The 26,453-nt window shown below is 39.0% G+C and overlaps 1 protein-coding gene across 1 annotated transcript in view; it reads left to right on the top strand.

The window, feature by feature from the left end:
* The first annotated feature begins 4,720 nt into the window (after positions 1-4,720).
* The window catches only part of PKIA (cAMP-dependent protein kinase inhibitor alpha), a 98,171-nt gene continuing 76,438 nt past the window's right edge, over positions 4,721-26,453 (top strand). The window contains exon 1 of the mRNA XM_043880051.1: positions 4,721-4,848. The gene's annotated coding sequence lies outside the window, so the exon portion shown is untranslated. The remainder of the gene's footprint in view (positions 4,849-26,453) is intronic.

A 26,453-nucleotide genomic window follows, 5' to 3' on the forward strand; every position in this document is an offset into this window, starting at 1 on the left:
GGATTATAACCCAAAGTATAAAATAAATATTCATGTATCTACTGATACAAATAAACTATTGAATTAATTGATATTTAGGGGAAAATAGAACTTCCTAGGTGCTCCAAGTGGTAAAGAACAAACCTGTCAATGCAGGAGACATAAGAAATGTGGGTTCGATCTCTGGGTTGGAAAGATACCCTTGAGGAGGAAATGACAACCCACTCCAGTGTTCTTGCCTAGAGAATCTCACGGACGGAGGAGACTGATGGGCTACAATGCATCAGTAGCACATTGCAAAGGGTCGGACACGACCGAAGTGCCTTAGCACACAGACAAATCTCCCATGCAGAAGAATTCCAAATAGTTTATGTGCATACTCTGTCCTCAAGGATGTGAAGCAAAACTCTCACTCCTTGGGTGTGGGCTTCAAACAGTGACTTCCTCCCAACAAGTGTAGTATGGAGGGGGTGAAGGAGTAACTTTACAGAGGAGAAATCTGAGACACTACCTCAACCAGGTTATCAAGGTCAACATCAGCAGTCAAATCACATTGATAGTATGTACCCTTGATATGACATTATAAAAATGACACTTTATCTGAGTGTTCTCCCAATAAACCATAATCCCAGTCTTATCATGGAAAAGCATTAGACAGATTACATTAGTGAGGTATGCTACAAAATACTTGATCACTACTTCTCAAACCTGTCAAGGTTATCCAAGACAAGAAAAGCCTGAGAAACTATCACAGCCTGGAGGCGCCTAAGGGACTTGACAACTAAATGTACTGTGGTGTCCTGGAGGGAAGCTTGAAACAGAACAAAGGAAGTCAGACAAAAGCCGAAGAAATCTGAATAAAGTACAAACTCTGGTTAATATTATTGTATTAATATAGGCTCATTACTTTTAACAAAACTACTATTATAGTGGAAAGTATTAATAATAGAGGAAATCAGGAATGGACTAATTCCAAACTATTGTTACAGGGAAGAATCTGTTTCTTTTACTTTACCCTCTGTTTCCCATAGCTTTTGTTTGCTAAAAGATTACTATATATACTATATATATATATATATATATATATATATATATATATATATATATATACACACTCTATATTACTATATAATAGTCTGCCTCAGGGAACCCTGCCCTTCTGCCTGAATACTAAACAGAAGTGTCTTTGTTCAGGGAAACATCTTGACTGTGTCCACAGGAAAATGGTAGCTTGGTTGCTAAGTCATGTCCAATTCTTGGGACCCGATGGACTGTAGCCCACCAAGTTACTCTGTCCATGGGAATCTCCAGGCAAGCATAATGGAATGGATTGCCATTTCTTTTCAGGTAATCTCCCAGATCCAAGAATCGAACCCAGGACTCCTGCATTGCAGGAAGATTCTTTTACCAACTAAGCTACAATGAAGCCCAAATGAGAACAGCTATAAGAAATAAGAAATTAACTCATGCCTGCCCCGAGGCTGGTCATCCCAGGAGATATTTGTGAGATAAATAGCCTTTTTACTTTACTTCCTCACTTTCTCCCCCTCTGTGTTCTATAAAAGAACCTGGAATCCAGACCCTGATAAGATAGGTATTTTGACATTAGCCTGCCATCTTCTTGGTCTGCCAGCTTTCTGAATAAAGTTGTTACTCCTTTCCTCAACATTCATCTCCCAACTTATTGATCCGCTGTGTAAAGAACAGACTGAACTTGGGCTCAGTAGCACTATCTTAATTTTTTCTGTATATCTAAAAATTCTAAAAATATATAGTCTATTTAGTAAAATTAAAAACATAATGATGATTTGACTGTAACATCAGGGTAGTGATGTAGCCACGCGTTCCGGGAAACACACTCACTCAGAAGGACAGTGCAGATAGTGGAGTGCAATTTATTACACCAGCAGGCCCAAGTCAGAGTCTCCTCTTAACCAAGGGCCCGACCAGTTTTTGTAAAAACCTTATATACCCTAAGGGTACATACACAAACCCCGCCTCCCCAAATTCCCTGAACCTAGTCTGAACAAAGAAAAAGAAAGATACTGTTAGGGGAAGCACACTGATTGAAACTGCCCACCCTGGCCAGGCACCATAGTAACCATTTGCATGAGTTGTTTTATGGCAGGAGATCCTGATAAGGAATATGGAACTAATAAGCCACCACCAGCGGGAAGAGTTCAGGAAAGGTCGAGAGGAGACACTACCTGTCCGTCCACTTCCCAGAATCCCTCTTGCTAGCATCCATCTTGGCTGAGCGATGCGTGCGCCCCCAGGAAAGACTCTGAATTAGAATGATTGGCCAAAGACCACCCGGAAACTAATCCCATCACCATAAAACCCAAGACTGCAAGCCACGCGGCAGAGCAGTTCTCCTGGGTTCCCTTACCCTCCTGCTCTCCACCCGGGTGTCCTTCCCAATAAAATCTCTTGCTTTGTCAGCACGTGAACCTCAGACAATTCTTTTCCAAGTGTTAGACAAGAGCCCAACTTCGGGCCCTAGAAGGGGGTCCCCCTTCCTACAACAATACAATCAAAGTTAACCCATGATTCATAAGTCTTAAGCCTAGGTAGTTAACAGTGGACAATTATCAATAGGTCTGTGGTCATACCCCAATAAGTATATGGAATGTATGATTCTATTCAGTCACACAGATGATTAGGGTATTCTTCTAGGTGATGGAGAACCCTAGGGCTCTTCCTTCCGGGGGCCTGGTTTTCCAGCTGGTACGTCGTTTCCATAGGTACTGGGCATAGAGCTCGAAGTCCACAGTCCGGCCCAAGATGGAGTCCTGCTTTCAAGATAGAGCCTGTTCTGTTTCTTCCTTCAGTGATACTTTGAGATAGCTATAAAAACTGCGATAGGAAACTATCTGTGACATCTACTAGTGACAAAGTCACAGGCATCCCAATACTATTGTGGTTTGATGTCTGCATTTATACTTAAAGGAGATGCTAAACACTGTTGAAGCTAGAGATTAGTGAAATTAAAGATGCAATATTCCCACTCAGATTACACACACCTTTTGATACATATCCCCTGCTCTTTGGTGGTATTCATGGTGTAATTTTATGAAAGTGAAGCTCAGAGAAATGAATTAGATTGTTTTAGCTTGCATTTTAGGGTCAAGAATTCTGAGTCTCACTGGATTCTGTTTGCTACACTACCTCCTAATTTTGGAGCCACTAAACAGAGGTTTGGGGACTCTTTCTAGATCAAGGGTACTGCCTTGGCCTTGTGCAATTACACTCTTTAGGTTTCTGGACAAATTCAAGCATAAAACTGGGCTAAACCTGTTGTTGTTGTTCATTCACTAAGTTGAGTCTGACTGTTTACAAACCCATGGATCAACTCTAGCATGCCAGACTCCTCTATTCCCCATTATCTCCCAGAGTTTGCTCAAATTCATGTCCACAGAATCTTGGTGCTATTTAACCATCTCATCCTCTGCTGACCTCTTTTGCCTTCAATCTTTCCAACAATAGGGTCTTTTCTAATGAGTCCACTGGCTCTTCACATCAGGTGGTCAAAGTATTGGAGCTTCAGCTTCAGCATCAGTCCTTCCAATGAATACTCAGGGTTGATTTTCTTTAGGGTTGACTGATTTGATCTCCTTGCAGTGATGGGCAATTCCAAAAGGAAGTTGAGTGTAAGAACTTCACCCACAGAACCCCAGTGACAAAGAGCCTCTCTCACTGGGACTAACTCAACATTGGGAAAAGAAACCCTGGTTTAGCTGTAAAGAGGGCATCTCTTTGGCATTTTTTCCCTTTCTTCTAAATCCCCAAATTGTTAATCTGAACAGCTTAGGAGAGGGAGGGAGAAGGAAGACTAAGAGAGAGACAGAGATACCTGCCAATTTAAAGAGAGAAGGGCTTATATGCATATATGCTTATATTATTCCCAATGCAAGTCTGACAAAAATCCTTCAGGAAAGAAAGAGATACAGCCATCTGTTAATGGGGATTCAGCTTCTTTGTTTCCAAATGTTATAGCTCTCACCAGAGCAGCCACCCCACGTGAGGGAGGGCTGATATGGGAGGTATTAGAGGGGAAACATCTGTTCACTAAGTACTCTACTGAACAGCAAAAAAAATCCTGGGCCACCCCTCTTTCCTTGAGTGCTTTCTCTAGCCGGTCCTACTTCACTCCTTTGGGAGTTTCCTGTTCCATTACGTAGGTAAGACAGCGAGAAGTCCCGGCTTTCATAATTGTGAGTGGTTTGACTGTGTGTGTACGTGCGCGAGTGTGTGTGTGTGTGTGTGTGTGTGTGTGTATTGGAGGAAAGTGGAGCCTGCTACAAGGGGCTTAGAAATCTAGTTGTCAATTTAAAATATTTTCGGAGTGCTTGAATGCTAGCTCCAAAGCGAATCGCACTCTCAAATTCAGCAAAATGAACAATACTGATGAGGAAGATGAGGAGGGTGGGAAACCCACACGGCGGAATGGAGCTGTCCATGAGGCGGCAGTGACAGGGGAGAGCTCGGGAAAGAGGCGCTCTGCAGAGAGAGTCTCTCGGCCTCTTCTCTCTCGGTCCACCCTCAGGCGACGCTTCTTCGGTAAAAAGCATTCATAGGAAATAATCCCAAAGCCGGGAACCCGGGCGATCGTCGGGCGCAGCTTCCGGGCGCGGGTGCCCGCCGCCGGGAGAGGTCCCTCTCCCCCCGCGGCTGGCGCGGAGTGTGGCGATCCGGCCCGGGGCGGGGGATGACTTCATGCGGCCGGAGCTCGGCGGCGGGAGCGGCTGCAGCAGCTGGCAGCTGGGGTGGGGGCCGGCTGAGCTGACCACGCAGCGGCCCGCGCGGCGGCACTGCGGCCCGGGGCAGCGGGCGCCTGGGACGTGCGCTGACTCGATCGCGCCCGAGAAGGTAAGCTGCCGGGCTATCACTACCTTCGGCCGCGCTGCGCGGTGCTCTGCGCTCGGTTAATAATGGGGTTTGCGATACCCTGGGAAGAAGGCGACTGTCCCTGCTGCATTCTGTATTGGGGTGAAGGAGCAACAACTGGAAATGTTAATCAAGTGCTTGAGATCGGAGGAGCGGTGTTTTGGGGCAGACAAAGAAGGCGGTCAGCCTCTATATTCATATTAAAGCTAATCGACCGTGGCAATGCTAGACTCACTTAGATATTAAAGAGTATTCAAAATGTAAAATAATTTTGAGTTGCACTTTTAACGTTGCTGCCTTCAACCTTCGCTTGGGTGTTTTCTGGTTTGTGAGCAGCAGGTCCTTGGCAGGAGCTTGGAGAAGTCATCGAAAATCTTCCCTCTTCTTTTGCCTTCCTCCCATCTTCTCCCTTTCCAGTGCTCAGAATGGGTTCCGTGCACATTTCGACGTCAAACGCCCGCTTCAACACCCAGCCCTTAGAAAGAGTCTCAGATCCGAGGTGAAACTTGCCTTCGGAGTTCAGCTTGGGTTGTGCAGCACTTGGCTCCACTTCTCCCTTCATTTCTCTTGTCAATCTTGATTTTTTTTCCTCCCGTGGATGCTGTGGCTATCCCCCGGCCAGCTCTTGTCAGCCCCTGTCCACCACCTCCTTTCCATGACTGATTTTGTCAAGGACTCAGAAAGGGCATTGCCCCCCACCACGTTTGGATTGTTACTCGTGTCCTTCCCCCAAATACAGGGCATGAAAAAAGTCCTTTCAGCCCAGTACCAACATGGTTTCCGATAACTCGCTTCGTTGGAGTCCCTGCAGCTACCCTAGACGGGTTTCGAGGACAGCAGAATCCGTCGGGCTGTGAGAAAGAGAGCGATACCTAACGAATTTTGCTCCTGTGCCTAAGAATAGGTGGAAGTAGGGATGTGAATGCCAGCCTATCCCGTTTTTCTTGAAGCCTTTTTTAGAAGGCTGTGAGACACCTAGCTGGGTAGGGTATGAAGCAAGTCCTCCGGCCAAAGCAAGCCGCGCGTTTTGTCCTAGGATTCCCCCAATACCTCAAAAGAGTTTCCGGAGGCTTTCCCCACAGGCAGTGAGAAAGCCAGGGGAGCTGGCCAGTCTAAGCCTCGGGTTATTGGGGCATCCTCAAGGTTTTAGGGATTCCGACCTCGGATTTCCCCACAGACGCCTTGCTACTGAGCTAAAGGGCCCATTCCTGTGGCCCACCTAAGGACGTGCGCTTGAACGATATTCTGTGAAATGGTTAAGATGGCTGTGATGGGAATTGCAAATGTGCCCCTTCCCCAACAGAGAACAGTTGCACTAAGCCGAACTGTGGTGTCAGTGTGTTAATAATATTCTATTTAGAAAGACATTTATTCTCTTTACATTTGAAATTATAGAGACAGTTTGACTCCAAAGCCCTGCAATTTTAACACATTGAGAGAGGAGATCAATGAAAAAGAGGACCAGGGTTTTATAGCTAAAAAATTGACCTCTGCTTACCTTTTTTTTTTTTTATATGGCTTTTAGACAAAGATACTGGTTCTGCAAAATCATGTTACTTCTATTTATATATCATTATTGTTTTTCTGATTACAGATTCTCTATTTATAAGTACACTGTGGAAAAATTTGACTTGGTTTCTTTGTTCCTACCTTCAGTATATGAGGCAGAAGGAGTAGGGGTGGGGGGTGGAATTTCACTCCAAGTGGTCCACTCCAGGAACTGTTCCTCTGAATCATGAAAACCTTTGTACCGAAAAATTTTTTGGCTTGTTGTTATTATTATTATCTGTTGAATGTGGTTTGGGTTTGAGATATTAAATTTTCAAGATCCTGAAATTTTGACACAAGGCACATCAACTAGACAGGGAAACAAAGAACAAAAACAGCAAAACCCTTTCTTTCACCACCTTTTTTACCTAATCGTAAAATGTTTAACCATATGAATAACTATTCTGAGTAATAAGTGAAAAGCATAGTAAATAATATTTCATTTTTAAAAGAATAGTCCACGGTCTATGAAATACAGGTTAGTGCAATTGATCTTACGTACAATAAAAATTTCTGTAATTTTAAAAGGCGTATTTATGTTGAAGATAGTACATGAAAATATGCTAATGATGATTAGAAATTGAAAGTGTCTGTTACTTGGTTTCTGAAGAATCTGAATTGTTTGGCAAGAAGTGGGTCAGGACTAGGGGACTGGTGCTGCCTAAAATCATCTTACCTGCCAGTGATTTTACAGGTGAGATGAATGTACTAACTTATAGATTATGGTTGGAGAAGCCTTTAGGGAAAAAAGAAAACCCAGATAGAAAATATAATTTCCTACTGTAGTGCAACTAATTAAGATAAATAAATTTAAGGGATTTCTGAACTTAGACTTTGTTACATTTAAACAATTTCTGAGAGAAGTTTCTAAATTCAAAGCCTTGGGAAGAAACAGTGGTGTGATATCCTGACTGAAACTGATTTATTACTTTATTTCCTTTTTTTTAAATGTTTCCCAGAGAAAGGAAAAATTAATCGCCTGGTATTAAGGAGGAGGAACACCAAATAGAAGGGTGTGCACTATTAGATGTTAAATGAACTGTAGGAATGTTTTGTAGTTTTGACAAGATAGATTTGAAATCAGTCTGTTGCTTTCCAATCAAGTAAAACTGTATTTAGTCTGGTGGGTGGTCAGTGTTATCAGTAACTTTGCTGTCATTATGCATGCATGCTCAGTCATGTCTGACTCTATGCGACACCTTGAACTGTAGCCTGCCAGGCTCCTCTGATCATGGGATTTTTTTTCTAGTTTCTTACAAATCCCCTTAAATTACCCCATGACCAACCAAGACCAAGTAGTCTTTATTCCAGTTTGTGCCCCATGACATCACACCTGTATGTCTTCTTTGTTCCATTCACTCACCCTGCAACATGTTGAAAACTTATTCACATCTTATACTGCCTCTTCCATGAAGCCTTCTCCATAAGCCTACCCACCTTCCTTCATGTCTCAGATGTGTTTCTCCCTTGTCTAAATTCCTATGGCATTTTCCATTTTGGTCTGCCCTTTAGTTTGAACATGATCTGCTCTTGTAAAACAGGCCTAGAGAGCAGAGTCTGTGCCTAACAACTTTTTATTACCTACAACTCATAATACAGTTCTTAGCTATGTATATGCAAACTAGATGTTCAGCAATTTGATTTTAGTGAAGAAATGAGTTATTATTTTCCAGGAGTATATATCCACCTACTCTAATAGCCAAGTTGGGTGTGTGTGTGTATTTAGTCACTCAGTTGTGCCAACTCTTTGCAACACTGTGGACTGTAGCCCACCAGGCTCCTCTGTCCATGAAATTTTTTTCAGGCAAGAATTCTGGAATGGGTTGCCATTTCCTCCTCCAGGGGATCTTCCCAACCCAGGGATCAAACCTGCATCTCTGGCATCTCCTGCATTGGCAAGCAGATTCTTTGCTACTGTGCTACCTTGGAAGTCAAAAGCCAAGTTAGGCTCTAAATAATGTCTGCAAGTACCACTTTACTTGTTTAAAATCCTTACATAATAAATAAATAATGAAAGTACATTCAAATAGTCATATTCACAAAAGTTATTGTGAACTTACATGCCCTTAAATGGATATTGGTTCATCCATATTAAGAAACATAGTAAGCATCACAAAACAAAACTTATACTTATCCAAAAAGTCATTACCAAGACCCTGCAGTGAGCTTTATGCTTATGTTTTCTTCTAGCAGTTTCATAGTTTCTGGTCTTACACCTGAGTCTTTAATCCAATTGAAGTTAATTTTGTGAGTGTAATAAGATTTATTGGTCCAGTTTCTTTTACATGTGAATATCCAGTTATCCCAGAGTTCCCTTATATGGACCTTTTCTCTTTTCTCTTTCTGCTCTTAAAATTCTTTCTTTGTCTTTGACTTTTGACAATTTAATTACAATGTGTATCAATGTAGCCATATTTGAGTCCAACCTATTTGGGGTCATTTGGGCCTCATGGATCTGGATATCCATTTGTCATCCCAGGTTTGAGAAGTTTTCAACCATTATTGCTTTGAATATACTTTCTGTCCCTTCTTTTCTTTTCTCCTGGAATTCCCATAACATGTATATCATTTATTCTTTTTCTTTTGTCCTTTCATTGGATAATTCCTAATGTCTTATCCTCTAGTCTGCTGATCCTTTCTTCTGCATGGTTGAATCTACCTTTGATACTCTATTGAATTCTTCAGTTCAGTTATTGTTATTGTACTTTTTAATTCTAGTATTCATGTTTTTATTTTTATTTTTTTAATGCTTCTATTTCCTTGTCAAACATCTTGTCTTGTTCACCATTGTTTTCCTAATTTCGGTTATTTGTCTGTGTTTTCTTGTAGTTCACTAAACTTCCTTAAGAGGATTATTCTGAATTCTTTGACAGTTCCTAGATCTTCACTTTTTTAAGGTCATTTATTGGAGCTTTATTAGTTTCCTTTGGTGGTGTCATATTTGCCTAATTTTTTGTGATCCTTGATTCCTTACATTGGTATCTGGATACTTGATTAATTTGGCTCCTCCTCCAGACTTTACTGGTGATTATATTCAGTAGTATACGGGGCTATGAATTGGTTTCTTGGCAGGGCAGCAGGGCAGCACACAGAACCTATATTTATAGCTCATTGTTTGGGGACCCAAGTCAGGCCAGAGCGTGCCCTGAATTCCCTGGTCAGGTGAAGACACTGGGTTTGCTCTGCAGAGGGGGGTCAAGTGCCACTGTATCTAGGGCTGTTGAATGGGCTATACAGCTTCCCATGTGCTCTGAATAGGCTCCTGGTTAGTCAAGCTGAAGTCTTTTTTCCAGTGATAGTAGGGCTATGAATTAAATTCCCTGCTCAGGCACAGCAGCAGGAGAAGCACCTTTAAAGCCTGTAAAGCTCTTTTGTTATCTTAATTCAACCTGACCCACACGCCAGGTTCTGGGACTGAACAAGGCCACTGGCTTGGCTTTGCAAACTATCAGCTGTGCCTTCTCTAGGCTTGCACACTGCTGGGCCACACAATTTCTAGGAGTTGTCACCAACCCTTCTAGTCATTTGGGGCAGGAAGACTCTTCACAGAGTGGAGATGGGGGGATGCATGAACTGGGGAAGGGCCACTCCAGCTACCCTTACTGTCTCCAACAGGCTGCCCAGTTGGGAGGAGCTGGGAGCTACTCTCAGCCTTGGCTAAGGATTAATCTCCCTGCCTAAGCATAGTATAGGAGCCCTCCACACCGGTACTGTCTTTGCTTTGGGGGTGATTGCTCTGCCTGCCTGCCTCTTGGTTAGAGTGCCATTGGGCCACACAGCTTCCAGGATTTATTGCCAGCCCTTTTGACCAGATGGCCGGAAGACACTCTCCACATTGGTAGGCTGTGACTATGCTCTTTCCCTGGGGGTAGGCAAACCAGGCTCTAGGGCTTCATGAAAATCAGGTGGATCTGTACCCCTCTGATTTCCCTGGTTGGAGTGCTCCCTAACCTGGCTCTCTAGATGAACAAAGACACTAGTTGTGATCATTACTTGGGCACTGCAGGTGTGAATTCTGTCTGTCACAATCCATGTACTGGCTGTTGCATGTCCCTTACCCCTTCATCACAGTCCAACTTTCAGTGGTCAAGCCCTGCGGATTCCCCTGCAAACCCAGCGGAGCAGATCAGAGTAGTGGCTCCCACAAAGCTACCCCGATGCTCGGGGCGGTGCTGCCCGTCCCCCAGTTCTCTTCTCCGACTGCAAGAACCAGCCCCTCAGTGGTGCTCCCCTGGCCCGGGGGAGGAGCGATGCAGCCTAATACAGTCTGTCTTGGTCTCTGTGGTGCAAAGGTGCTTCAGCCTCACCTCTGTGTTCTGGGATTCTCTCAAATAGTGTCCTGTTTCCAAATAATTTTTGGTTGTTCCTCCTGTGAGGGCAACTAGAGCCAGGAATAAACTTGGTGATTCCTCTGGACTTACTTTGACAACATGTATGTCCTTTATAGCCCAGATATGTCTGGTACTTGAGATGAGGTTCTCCTTTTATTGTTATCCCAGCTTGAGGACGTAAAATCAGAACTCTTCACTAGCATTGGCACAAAGGCAGCTGAGAAGACTGGGAAGCAGGTGCCAAGGAGGATAGTGAGTCAAAGAACCTTGATTCATAGAAAAGGAATCCCAGAAGGAGCTCTAAATATTATACATTCCAAATGATTTATTGAGGATTTTCCAATCAAAATCATTTTTATGAAAAAGACACAGTTCTCAGACTTGGAGTACTATACTGCCAAATATGTGGAAGAGCATTGCCAGCAATTGAGTGGTGTAGGCTACTCTGAAATATATTCAGTTTCATTAGGATGGATGTATGTCTGCCTGAAAGTTACTATTTCTTTCTAATAATGCTATCTACAGTAATATATTTGCTTTTACCAAGAAATGACATCCCCCTCAGGTTCTAAAACAATTACAAATACAAAAGTATATTAAGGTTTTTAGCTGATACTTAAGGAAACCAGTACGAGCTAACTGCTTCCTACTGATGCTAGTATTCAAAGACAGGTGTGAGAAGACCATTAACCTAGAAAAAACAGAGAGAGATGGAAAGATGGAGAGAAAGAACTCAAAAGAAGACTACTTAAACTGTTGCTTTCTTTGTTGTTGTTCAGTCACTCAGTCATGTCCGACTGACTCTTTATGACCCATGGACTGCAGCACACCAGGCTTCCCTGTCCTCCACCATCTCCCAGAGCTTGCTCAATGGACTCATGTCCACTGAGTCGGTGATGCCATCCAACCATCTTGTTCTCTGTCATCCCCTTCTCCTCCTGCCTTCAGTTTTTCCCAGCATCAGTGTCTTTTCAAATGAGTCGGCTCTTTGCATCAGATGGCCAAATTATTGGAACTTTGCTTTCTTTATATGTCCCCAAATATGATAATAGCTGTATAAATTCCTAAAATAATGCAAGTTTATGAAAACTTCATAATATGCCTAATATGAGGTAAATTTTTACTTTATTTTATAGTTCATTTTTATTTTGGTAAAATGTCCCATAACATAAAGTTTACCATTTTAGCCAGTTTTAAGTAAAATCTAAGATTTTAATTAGATTAATTTAAAAAATAAAAAGTTGAATTTTTAATCTAAAACTGCCTTATTTCACATTTATGTACCTGCATTATGGTATATCTTTTGTTGTTTTTTCTTAGTTTCTCTTTAGAGTATCTTTTAAACTTTATTTTAAAACATAATAATTAAATCCCAAAGATGCAAGTGTCTTATTTAAGCTAAACTACGTAATGTTGGAATATCTGAAGTGTGAACACAATTGGCAAAACTTTTAACTACCTTCCTTAGAAGAAGGCTGTCTTGATTTGCATTGTCCCAGAAAGGAGAAACTGAGAGCTTGCTGGGGATTGCATCATGCTTTACTTAATTAGACATTAACATGCTAAAAGGACAAGGATGAAGCCACGTGTTATAACATATTTTTGAAAAGCTACATAAAGGTGAAGGGTTGCAAGAATACAGGCAGACACACCCTAGACATTTCACAGCAGTATTTAAAGTATACTGTTTCTTTAGTGGATTGGGATGGAGGAACCTATTAACAAACATTTCCCCTATTTACTTTTGTGCTTATTGCTGTCTAATCAAGCGGGCGTTAAAAAGCAGACATGAAACAAGCATTCTAACTTTGGCCTAGGTAATCAACAATCCCATATCTTAATGGACTGCAATGACTATGAGACTGAGGATTCTTGGTCACTGCAATAGTAACAGCAACACAACCTGCTTTGTTCCTTTTGTTGTATACTGCAGAATGTGAATAAATAGAGAAGTCAATGATGTCTTTAGGCCATTTTTTACAGTTCTCTGCATGAGGTTTCACACTTGGGGTCTCTGGTAAGCAAAGTATAGTGAAAAACAACCAGGGTGCTAATGCTCTCTCTCCATTCACAAAATTTAATGCATCTGGGACTTGCAGAAATAATGTTGAATTTGAATTGGTTGTAGCCACCAAATTCAAATTCAGATTTAAAGCCAGTCAAATTTTAAAGATTATGAAGATTTCTGTATTTGTGAAGTCACTATTTCACTACAGAAATTAAAATCTGACACTAAAATAAGCTGATATTAAAAAATCCATTCAATAAGGGGAGGAAGATTGGCATCTTGGTCATAGTAAAAAAAAAATCAAAAAACTGTTCAGGTAAAATAATTGTGTTTGAATTACCTCTTAATAAATGAAATGGAAAATGAAATAAAATGGCAGTACAGCATTAATGGAAGGAAAGCAATCTGGTTGATTTCAAAGTGTGTGAGTGTAAAATAGAAGAGTTTTTTTAGTTTGTCTAATTTAATAACATTTATTCTGAATAGCTTTTTGTCACTTTTAAGATCAGTCAAAAGTTATAGACATTATCTTCAAGGTTTGCTGATCACTAGGCCCTCCTCTTCCCTTTCTCTCTTTAATGTTTTATTTATTTTGGGGAGTTTGGGTTACCATTTATGTCCAAATCATGTCTTTCGGGAAGTGAGCTTGAACCTTGAACCCCACCTAGTTTGAATCATACCCCTACTGTTTTCTATCTTTATGATAGAAACTCACCACTGTGAGTTGTTTCTTGACATTTAAACAGGAAAATCACAGGGTTGTCATGAAGATTAAAGAAGGTAACATAAAGAAGAATTTATAACATAGTAAGGGTTAATGTTTCCAGCTTTTATCTTTTTAATTTTTCTGAGCAATTTACAATGAGATCTCATTACCACAGTTGTTCCCCAAATTTGTGAACCTCTTCCTACTTTTCTCTAGTTTAAACCAAGCCTTGAAATGACTGAACTTCATGGGAAGGTGTCTCAAAAAAGTAATCCCAGTGGCAGGAGAGGTTGGAGCTACTGCAATGCAAAGTTGTCAGGCTCTGATCTGGCAGAAGCTGTGGGAATTAGACTTAGCTTCTATTTTTAATTCTGCAAGTAGTTGATTGGATGAGTTGGGAAAACTCAGTTGGCATCTTACTCTTTTTCTGAATTGTACCATATGTCTAGTCACTCTTTTCACTGACTCATTATCAGACATGATATCAAGGTTGTTGAATATGGGTGTTGATTTCAGAAGCTAATGTTATAGAAAGTGGGAACTGTTCTCTGTCTTAAAAGCAATAGTTGACAATTTAATTTTTTTTTGTAATACAGTGTTGAAACTCTGGGGAGAGGGCAACTAAAGTTTGTTAACATGCACTTTCTCTATCAAAAGCCTTTAGAGATAATCCCGCTATCTGCCTTGTACCCCAACCTTTTTTTAAAATGTGTAACTATTGAAGTTTTTTAAAATGTTAATCAATATCATTAAGTTGTCCAAAAAGGAACATTAATCTGTAACTCTACTGTACATCATATACAAAGAAATCTTGGTATATGGTATCTTTCTATTTTACTGAATCTCAAAGAATTTAGAGTGTACATGTAAGAATTTTAATGGAATACTGTTCATTACTATGTTCTACCGAGTAGATTCAATCACTAGCAAAACCTTTAAACAGAAATAAAAAAATAAGGCCTCAATTAATATGAAAACTAGTACCAGAAACACCTGCCTACAAAAACTGTACTTTTAGTACACAGACATGCTTTAGTGTGATAACAATTTTGTTTGGCTTAAAAAGCACATAATTTTATATTTTTATATGACTTCTATATGGACCATTTTGGTTTAAGCAAACAAGTACAAAAAGTGCCTAAAACCTTCCATTTAACATATGAGCCATAGTTGTTCAACAAGTGAGCATTTTGTGGTGATAAACAGCTCTTGCCAAATTGGCAATCATTTATTTCTATTAGTAGAGTCTAATCTGTGTGTGTATGCATGTGAGCATGTGCATGCGTGTGTATTCACTGTGTCCAGCTCTTTGCGACCCCATGGACTGTAGCCCACCAGGTTCCTCTGGCCATGGAAATTCTCCAGGCAAGAATACTGGAGTAGGTGGGTTGCCATTTCTTACTCCAATAATTCTTCCTGACCCAGGGATCGAACCTGTGTCTCCTGCTTTGCCAGGCGGATTCTTTACCACTGTGCCACTTGGGAAGCCACAAATCATGTGTACCAAACCTTATTCTTGTAAGTAAAAAGTATAAAACATTTTTAAAAGTTTGTCCTTAATTCCTAAACCAATATTTTTATTCCCCATTTGAATGCTGAATTCATTAGCTATTCACCAAAGGCTTGATGCATAGATTTTTGTGTATAATCTGATCTTCAGATGATACATTGCACACAGTGAAAATTCCTGTTTTAAATATACGCGTGCATACATGTATGCACAAATATCATACAGAAATTATATATAGAGGCATTCCCCAACTTTTAATGGTTTAACTTAATGATTCTTCAGATTTACGATGGTGCAAAAGTGATACTCACTTAGTGGAAAAAGTATTTTTTGAATTTTGACCTTTTCCCAGGCTTGCAATATGCAGCTTGATGCGTTCTGGTGATGCTCAGCAGCAGCAGCTAGCTTCTGCTCCCAGTCAGCCATGCGTCACAACTGATACTTTACAACCATTCTGTTTTTCACATTCAGTAGTGTTCAGTAAAACAAATGAGATGTTCAACATGTTATAAAATAGGCTTCTATCAGTTGATTTTGCCCAACTGTAGGCTAATGTGAGTGTTCTGAGTACGCTGAAGGTACGCTATGCTAAACTATGATGGTTGGTAGATTGTGGGTATGCCATCATTAGTGTCAGTTGCTCGGCCACGTCTGACTCTTTGTGAACCCATAGACTGTAGTCCTCCAGGCTCCTCTGTCCATGGAATTCTCCAGGCAAGAACACTAGAGTGGGTAGCCATTCTCTTCTCTAGGAGACCTTCCAGACCAAGGGGTTGAACCCCAGTCTCTTGCAATGCAGGCAGATTCTTTATCATCTGAGCAACCAGGGAAGCCCTGGGTATAGTATAAGTATTTGCAATTTATAATATTTTCAGTTAGTGGTGGGTTTATCAGGATGTAATGCTATATAGTAAGTTAAGTATTTTATGTGTATTATATATTAATTGTATTTAATCACTTATGTATCTATTAATATATATACATATGTATGGATTATACATGTCTGTTTTCATGAACAGCTGTCTTCTGTTTCAAATATTTGATTATATTTAAGATAAACAAATTATTGGAGAAGCATTTGAATAATCTTTGTCTCCAGAGTCAAGTTTTGCAAAGAAAATTTATGTTTTCACTGTATATTTTTCAAAACTTAACACTTTCTAACACCATACACAAAAATAAACTCAAAATGGATTAAAGATCTAAATGTAAGACCAGAAACTATAAAACTCCTAGAGGAGAACATAGGCAAAACACTCTCTGACATAAATCACAGCAAGATCCTCTATGACCCACCTCCCAGAATATTGGAAATAAAAGCAAAACTAAACAAATGGGATCTAATGAAACTTAAAAGCTTTTGCACTATTTTTGAAATTTTAAAGTGATTCTTTACTATATGAATACAATATATTTCAGGTACTACGTATGTTATTTCTACATATATATATTTGTAGATTTATACATATTTAGTGTTTTTAAACCTAATCTTACTGGGTTATAACTACTGTACAATTATGTGAGAATAGCGATGACTGAACAACTGAACTGAACTGAGTAGTATTGCTGCTTTTCAGCTTGGAACATGTTTCTGTTTCATTTGATTATATTTTATCCATTAAATGCTCTGGGCTTCCATTATCTCTTTTGTTTTGAGGAAGACATTTTATGGTGCATTAGAAGTTTATTCTTCTATATTTCATGCCATAATTTTCAGTGTCTCACAGAATCCTAATTTGGAATGTTCTCACTTGAATTGTGTTTCAGTATAGAGACTTGCCCCTTTTGGAACCATCCGATCTGTTGGTTAGGTATTTCTCATTTTTTTAATTGGAGAAAGGGAGGAAGGAAACTGCACTTTGGAGTTTTCTAGTTTCTTTCTACACTTGTACCTAAAAAAATTCACTCTCATAGTAAAACTAGAAACATGAGATTGGCAGTTACATAGTCCCAAATTAGGACAACCCAATATATTGTAATTTTTTCAAGTAAGAGAAGCAAACTTGGTCTGACATTCATTTTGATCCTCCTCGCCACCCTAACCCAGGTAGTTTACTATTAACTAGATTTTGTAAAATAGCCACTTGTTGATTAATAATCCTGCTTTTTCCATTCTTAGATTCATAACATTTTTATACAAAGTTTTAACAAATCTGTGAGTTGGATTATTGGTTTCCTCTTGATTTCTATCTGATTAGTTCTGTGATTTAAAAATGCTTAAAGAGCAGACTTCTCAATTAAAAAACATAAGCACAGTAAAAGCAGTTTTTGTAATTAATTCTGGAATACATTCTCTTGTTGGTAAAGACATATCTTATAGATGTCTAATGTTTGGATGCTTTATAATTAAAAGTAGTATGATTAATCATGTATTAACCTATACTATCAGAAATTCCTTCTACATCCTTTCTAGGACACAAATATGACATTTCTATATTGTTTTCATTTAATCATTTTAATGAAGTATTATACTTGTAATATTTCATAAAAACACACTGCATCAATTGTAATACTATATAGTTTAGGAATTTTGATTCCATATGTGAATATACTAACTTCCGTTGAAATTGCTACGACGTAGGGTCAAAATTCGGAGAAGGCAATGGCATCCCACTCCAGTACTCTTGTCTGGAAAATCCCATGGATGAAGAAGCCTGGTAGGCTGCGGTCTATGGGGTTGCTAAGAGTCGGACACGACTGAGCGACTTCACTTTCACTTTTCATTTTCATGCATTGGAGAAGGAAATGGCAACCCACTCCAGTGTTCTTGCCTGGAGAATCCCAGGGATGGGGGAGCCTGATGGGCTGCCATCTATGGGGTCGCACAGAGTTGGACACAACTGAAGTGACTTAGCAGCAGTTAGCAGGGTCAAAATTAATTTGAAGGTTATTAGTGTTATTATTCTGGATTCTAATAACTACTGGTGCAAATAAATCATAGAGACAAAAATATCCCTGGTTTAGAGCTTCTGCACTATTAATGACATACTGAGATGTCTCTTGGCTATCAGTAAAGGATATATTTTAGACCATAGCCTATGAAATGAATTGCCAGTTGGCAGGCAGCCTTTGACAATAAAAATGCACAGATGTTTGCTACTCTACCTTTGCAAAATCATTGATTCACATAAATATGATCTTAGTAATTGGCATATTAATGTTCAATCATTCTCTATAATATTCCTGTTGCCAATTATTAATAGTATAATGGCTAGACAGCAATTCTGTGGTACGTATTCAGATTTTTATTTAAACTCAATTGTAATCTATATTTCGGTGGTGTTTTGGTAATGTATCTACCACCTCACTTAAGTAGAAGGAAGTTTTCTAGGGGTTTCATGTCAGCTTTTAAATAAGTAGTCTTTATTTGGGGCTTCCCTGGTGGCTCAGATGGTAAAGAATCTGCCTGCAGTGCAGGAGACACGTGTTCGATCCCTGGGTCAGGATGATCCCCTCCATTTAACTATTTTATTTAAAAATACTAATTTTTTTTTCATGGTCTTTAACTATAAATATTGGAATTGTCTATGCAACTTATAAACATAGGGATAAAGCATATGAATTCTAATATATTTATACTATATGCTGAACTTTACATAATAGCTTACAGGTAACCTTCACTATTAAGTATTTTTAAATGCTTAGACTAGGAAACAATACAGAAACTAATAAATTAAAATTGTTTTTTGTAGTATGTTAAGTGAGAAGAGAGTGTTAAATAATACACAATGCATATTTACAGCTTGGTTTTCAGTGTCATATATAGAGAGGAAAAAGACCTGAGGAAAATTTAAAAAATCATTTATCAATGGTTAGCTCAAGAAACAGAGTCAGGATGACTCTTACTGCCTTTTAATCTCTTTCTGTATTTCCAAATTCTTTGCAATATATATACATTACTTTTGGAACTGTTTAAGAAGAAATGTGCCAGCTTGGATAATTTTTTTTTTAATATTTAAACATTGTCAGGTATCGTTAAAATGTTCAGGTTTTACATAGCTCTCTGGAAGACCTAGGTTGGTCCTAAAAACACTGAATGTATTAGAGGAGGGAGAGATTTCCCTCATTCTGAAATAATAATGATAAATAATGATAAATGATAAATAATATTTTTAAAGTATTAAATAATTTTCAAAGCATTTTTTACATACATATTCTCTTCAGACCACCCTAATTCTCTAGAGTTGGTAGAAAAAGGATTATACTCATTGAGCAGAGGGTGTGGGAGGGAATTAGAGTTCATGAAATTTAGCAAATTGCCCATTTAAGAAGTGCACAGTTATTAAGTATCAGGGCCAGATTTCAAACCTGTTTCCTGCCGTGGCCATTCTAGTGCTTTCCTCTGTGCTGTAGGAACTGGACTCATTTAAGAGGTAAGCCCGAAAGGGGAAATAGACCTGAATCTTGTTCTAGTTACCAATTTGCCCAGAGACCTCACTGGAGCCTGAATCAGGAAAACTTACATGAATTTCTTTGTTCAATCCAAAGAAATGGCCATATTAGATAAGTTCTTTGGTTTAATTTTTTTTTAATCTATATTGTTTTTCACCCTATTCCCATTTGTGTATCTTGTGTCTATAAGCTTCTCCAGAGAACCATGCCTCTTATCTAAAGGACTACATTGCTTAATGAACAAACATTGACAGTGCTGATGCTGAGTTAAGTAACATAACAGTCTAGTTTGCATGGACATAATGTTGACATTGGTATCTTTCCTAATGGCTCAGACAGTAAAGAATCTTCCTGCAATGCAGGAGACCCAGGTTCAATCCCTGAGTTGGGAAGACTTCCGAGAGAGGGAAATGGCAACCCGTTGCAGTATTCTTGCCTGGGAAACCCATAGATGGAGGAGCCTGGTAGGCTATAGCCCATAAAGAGGCTATAGCTATAGTCCCAAAAAGAGTTGGACATGAGTGAGCAACCAAACAACAAAATCTAAAATTCACAGAAAATTCTCTCCCATAACTATGTTGGTCAATTGAAATGTATTTCACTAAGTTTCTGTGTGTGTGATAGTCATTCAGTCACTAAGTTTCTATTAAGCATAGTTTAAACAGATCTTTATGAGATCTGCCTTAGCATTTTTATGCTCCTGAAATATCATCACTATAACCTGCTTTTTAAAATAGTCTTGACACCTACTGAATACTCTTTCACCTCCTACAGAAAGCAAGAAAAAGAAAGCATTTATGTTTTTAATTTCAGTGAAAGGTTCTTGATTTAAGAATTAGTCATTTACTGTCATTTGAATTTCAAGTGTGCTGTAAGTAGTTGGGGTTCTTTCTGTATAACTTCTCCAGAGTTTTCACATATATCATTGTTAACTTCATCTTTCACTTGGGATTGGTAAAATAAAAAGTTTATTTACTACTATTTCTTAGTTTTCTTCATTTCAAATATTCAGTGCCTTTTCAAAAATAATATTATTTTTGAAATTTTTGAACAGTCTCATACTGTTCATTGACAACAGACAATGTCAAGAAATTGTGATTCTTGTATTCAGTTAAAAAAAACAAAATGAGGAAGTAAAGAAAGAATTACTGTAACAATTGTTTTTTCTCCATTTAGCTAAACATATTTTTTAGATTCTGAGACTGAATTCCAATACTAAATGTTATATATACAAAGAAGTGAAAAATAATTTACTTATTATGATTTCTCTATACTTAATAAAGATTTTACAATCAATTAGAAGGACTTCCTGGCAGTCCAGTAAGACTTCGCCTTCCAATGTGGGTTCAATTCCTGGTAGATGAGCTAGGATCCCATCTGCCTCGCAGCCAAAAACCCAAATATAAAACAGAAGCAGTATTACACCAAATTCAAAAAAAGACTGGTCCGCGTTTTAAAAAAAAAATTGTAATTTCCCCTCAAAATAATCCTAAATGGCAGGCACTATTATTACATATTTTACATATGGACAAACTGAGGCACAGAAAGATTAAATTATTCATAGTCATACAGCTAGTATGGTGCAGATAAGTATTTAAAATCAAGTCTCTGTTTTTGTGAGACTCCACATTCCCAACCCCTATAATGAATATAAGGGTTTGATACCTACTGTTTGTCATATGCCCATTAACTAGCTTTGTGGAAAGAGGTGGGGGAGGGGGGAGGGAAAGGGGAGGGAAAGAGGAAAAGGAGAAAGAATAGAGGGTGGCAGAAGAATTTTCAAAATTTTGCCAGCTTGTAGATACTGTGTGTTATATCTTATAATAAGGTGCAAATTAAGGACTTGAAGAAATTTACATAGAATAAATAATTTTAAATTTCCTCAAGGGAAGTTTTTGGTAATATTATCAAATGGAGACAGCAAGTCAATTTCTATCTAATTCTAATTCTAATTAAAATACTATGGCAGGCGCAGTTTTGGAACAAAAACAGTTCTGGTAATTCTCATAGTAATAATTCTACCTTTTCTTAAGTTTGTTATCTTTTTTTCCACACTTAACACTCTCAGCTTACTTAATTTTAATACCTACCCTTTTTCAAAAGTACATAATTCTAATTAGGCTTAAATCATAGGAAAATTGAAGAAGTTTGGAGCCTGTGAAAGAGGGAAAGCACCCCTTTCAACTCCCAAGTCCAGCTCTGTCCATTTCTGTCAGAGCTATTCCACCAAGAAAGGAGGAATTATTCTGATTGGTCAGATGTATTTAAGCATTCACTGAATCGCATTCTGTTACACAGGGTCACTGTGTTTATTTAAAGGTACACAGCAGCAGTTCCCACATTTTTTTCTTGCCTGTTTGCCTGGTTCTCTTATAGCAGGTAAGTGGAGTGAAGGGCGTCAGAACCGAGGCCTCCGTGTCTGGGTTCTATTTTGTTTCATGCACTAGGGTGGGCTTAATCTAGCAGAACAGTGAGCTCCTCTATGTTTCACTGGCCATTTCCATGCAGATGAGTCAAGCTCCATTTGGAGCCTGGGAAAACTTTTTTTTTTATTATTCTGAAAAAGAAACAACTTTATTGAGGTATAATTTAGTTTCCATATTTAAATTGTACAGTTCAATGATCTTTTTAAAAAAGTTTATTTTTAAATGTACAACAGGCTCCAAAACACTTCATTCTATATATGGGTAGCAATACATGTTATGGCAGGGAACTCAGATGCTTAAACAGGAATGGAATTGAGGATCACTTTAATGACCTTCATTAAACTTACCTAGTTGTGCAACCATCACCGCAGTCAAGTTCTGTAACATTTTTATCTCCCCAATAAGATTCCTCTTACTAATTAACAGTTAGTGATGATTCCCATTCTTACCCCCATGGTCAGTAGCTCAGTTGTATCCTATTTGTGACCACATGGATTCCTCTGTCTTTGGAATTTTCTAAGCAAGAATACTGGAGTAGGTTGCCATTTCCTTCTCCATGGAGCCTGGAAAATCTTGCATGCTCTCTCATCAACTTCTTCTTTCGGTATATACTCAGAAAATGGTAACATGCCCTGGGTAAGCTTTTACCTCAGCTCTGACTCAAGGTTATCAGGAATTCCAAATCTCTGACATGTTCTGTATCTTAAACAACAGATGATTTGTACATATTCTCATGCAGTTGTGGCTCAGTGGGTAAAGAATCCACCTGCATTGCAGGAGATGCAGGAGACTCGGGTTCAATACCTGGATCGGGAAGATTCCCTGGAGGAGGGCATGGCAGCCCATTCCAGTATTCTTGCATGGAAAATCCCATGGACAGGGGACACCTTGTGGGCTACCACTCATGGGGTCGCAAAGAGTCAGACATGACACTTTTACACTACTCATGCAGCTGGAACCTATATCTGTGTTTATGTGCTTCAAGCTAGGATGACTGTAGATTTTAAACAAGATAATTTAGAAATTTTATTAAACATTTCTTCTGTGGCAGGCACTGTTCTAGGTACTCTTGATAAAGTAGTAAACTGAGCACTTACAATCAACAGTCTCAGAAAGGGTACTTAACATCAATATTGAAACAAGAAAGAGGTACAGAAATCATACACAAAAAACAACAAAAAGAAGTCGGTTTAATATGCATGGTTGGCATTTTGGGGGTAAAAGACATCTAACACAAGGAGTTTTATAAGATTAATGATAAATAGTAATTTGTCATTAATCTTGTAAATGATTAATGGACTACAGTCCATGGGGTCACAAAGAGTTGGACATGACTTAGCAACTAAACACCAAGGCTGTCAATGTAGTGACCCTTTGCTCTTTATTCTTCAGGTGGCATTGATCCTATGCAATCAGAAGTAAGAGGGAATTACGGAGCATTCATATCATAATTAAATGTAGATTGACCCTGGTGATTATCAAAATCGGGTTGAATCAGAGGTAGTGCAAGAATGTTCTTTGGAATTTTTTCTTGATGAACATCATTATCTATCCTTGAGTTACAATGATAGAAGCCAGTGAGTAATTTATCAGTTTGGTTCCCTATGGGAACTAAGTTGAATGATGTTTTCTCCTTTAGTCATTGACTTTCTACAGAGATAGCAGAGGCATTTCAAGTTTCCCAGACAAGAAATCTACCAGTAAACAGCTGGTACAGTGATGGTAGATGTGTGTTATTTACGGCCATGGGCTAGAGAATATTGGTGAGCTGCATTTTGACTACTTGTCAAGCATTCTGACATATTGGAACAGAAAGTGCTATTTAAATGTAAACAGCAGTTTTTATTGAATTGCTATTAGTCATCTCTATGAGGAAGTGACCTATTAAGTAATAGGTCAGAGTACAGGAGACCTGCCATGAAATAAGATTGATTTCTGCTAAAGAGACCTTAAAGTAACTACATGTTTCAACCTGTGGTTTTTCTTCAATCATTTGTAAATTACCACAGAAAATGCCATGTAAGAAGCGATCAGAATTTACTTTCCAGTGTACTTTTCTGGGCATTCTCTCTCTTTCCCTCTTTTCTTCTCTCAGACCCAGATGAAGAGCAATGTGGGTCTCAAGCTTTAGTGAGAATCTGAAGGCTTGTCAAAACAGTGATTTCCGAAGACTCAGCTGGGAATTTGCATGTCTAACAAGTTTCTAGGAGAAACTTCTGCTGCTGTTATATATTTGATAAACCATTGCTCAAGTAAAAGGAATGGGAATTTAGGAAGCAGAAAGATTGAGAGCTGTGAAAAGCTGCCGGCAGCCTCTGATCTGGGTCACCAAGCTGTCCTAACTCTGGGGAAGATCACCACGACTGCCCCAGGGAGCTCATTGAAAGTAAATGGCCCTCCTCTGAGTGGAGGCTGAGGGCAGCAGGATAGAACACTCCTGACCTTTCTTCCCCCTCTTAAACCCAGGTTACCAGTTAATGGACCATTTAACCTCTCTTTGCGCCATTCTTTCTCAGATTCAAAGTGGTAATGGTAGTTTCTTTTCCCTGTGACTAAAAAACAAGGTAAAACAAAAATCTCAGTGATGCTTCCCTATGTGAAAAATTTCTTTGGATTAATCCATCTATTAGCCACTCTGATGTAGGAAGGAAGATATTTAGCAAAATTTATCTCACTCTATAAAGTTTTAGGCTTTTAAGTTTAACTCTTTAGCAAGTTACCAAATACCTATTCTCCACTGCCTGGAGCTAGCTATTTCCTTGAGTGTGTCTAAGATGTGGGGAGCCACACGGGAACAAGTACTGAAAGAGACTCTAAAAAACCCTGTCTAATCCACACCACTTTCATCACCGCCAGCTCTCCACTTAATCCACCACTCTTCTCACTCTTTCCACACCCAAACACCAGCCTTTTTGTGCTTTCAACACTCTCAACATCTTCCGATCCAAAAGGCATTTATAATTTCATCTTCTGGAAATGTTTAAGAAAATTAGTCCATACGCACATACATAGATTATGACACTAGAGGGTATGATAATAGGTAGGTTATAACTACCCTGACGTCTCTGCTCAGATGTCACCACATCAGTGAGGCCTTGATCATCCTATAAAAATAACTTTTGTGCATAGCCATGCAGGTGCACATATTAACCCACACATGCTCTATTCCATGCCTGATTTGTTTTTCTCTGTATGCTTGGTCCCATCTGCCAAACAGTATGTTTTGGTGTTGGTTTATTTTCTGTCTCTTCCCTAGGTAGAATGCAGATTTCAGGAGGGTGGAGTCTTGAATTTTTCCATTGCAGAACCTACAATAATCAATGATACATAAGAGTCACTCAGTAAATATTTCTAGGATGAAAAAAGAAAGGTGATATATCCTTACCATAGATTATCCATGAAAATGTTGGCATTGTTTGCATTACTTGCTCAAAGGATCTTATACTCAGTCATACTTGACTATTGGCAGTTCTTTAGAACCACTATTGCTCTTTATGCTCTTTAAATGATGCTGTAGCCTCTGCCTAGAATATTCATTTCTAAAACTTTTTTTTTGTCTTTCACATTTATGCATTTCCTCCAAAACACATACAGGTGTCCTGTTCTTCAAAAGTATTTCATGATAAACTCATTTTTTCTCTGTGCCCTCCTTCCCACTCTGGTTCCCTCTCCTGATACTTATCTAGTGGTTATGTTATACTGTTTGGTCCAGTTGAAACTCTTTCCAGTTTACCACAAACCACTTGAAAGCAGAGACGGTTTCTGACTTCAAAAGCACAATGCTCGAATGCCTGGCATATGACAACTCCTCGTAAATGTTCAGTAAATGGACAATAATCCACTTTAATCTTTTTCTTATCGTAAGAAGCTACTCTTCATTTCTCTAAACTTCTAAAATTTCCCTGAGAGACATGAGAGTAATAGTAATAAAAATATTTAACAATATTAAATAAAAAACAATAAAATAATAATAAAATATTAAATAAAAATAATAAAAATCAAGAGAATGGGCACTTATGATAACTAACTTGAAGATCAGCCTAGTAAAAACTGGAATAGTTCTCCAGACTATCCCTGGGTGGGGAAGGTCCCCTAGAGGAGGGAATGGCAACCCATGGAGAATCCCATGGACAGAGGAGCCTGGCGGGCTATAGTCCATGGAATCAGAGTCCAACATGACTGAGCAATTAACACACACACTCACAGGCATTACACACTCACAGGCTTCCCTTACAGCTCATTTGGGAAAAACTTTGCCTGCAGTGCAGGATACCCAGATTCAGTTCCTAGATTGGGAAGATCCCCTGGAGAAGGAAATGGCAACCCACTCCAGTAATCTTGCATGCAGAATCCCATGGACAGAGGAGCCTGACAGGCTACAATCTATGGGGTTGCAAGAGTCGGAAACGACTTAGTGACTAACTCCCCCACAGGCATTACGGTTTCAACAGAGGAATTTCAACATAGGAATTCAACATATGAAACATTCAGAACACAGCAGATCTTTAGGAGTCAAAGCTTGTTCTAAACTTTATAGCCATGGAGACTGGTAGAATTTGGAGATGTTAAGGTAGTGTATGTGACTGAGACTTGCATGTTTAAAGATGATAAAGACCCATCCCAGCAGAAAGATCCTACACACAACTGAGAAAAAAAAAAAAACCAT

This window comes from Cervus elaphus, chromosome 21, assembly GCF_910594005.1.
Source record: "Cervus elaphus chromosome 21, mCerEla1.1, whole genome shotgun sequence".
In the NCBI taxonomy this organism is placed as follows: domain Eukaryota; kingdom Metazoa; phylum Chordata; class Mammalia; order Artiodactyla; family Cervidae; genus Cervus; species Cervus elaphus.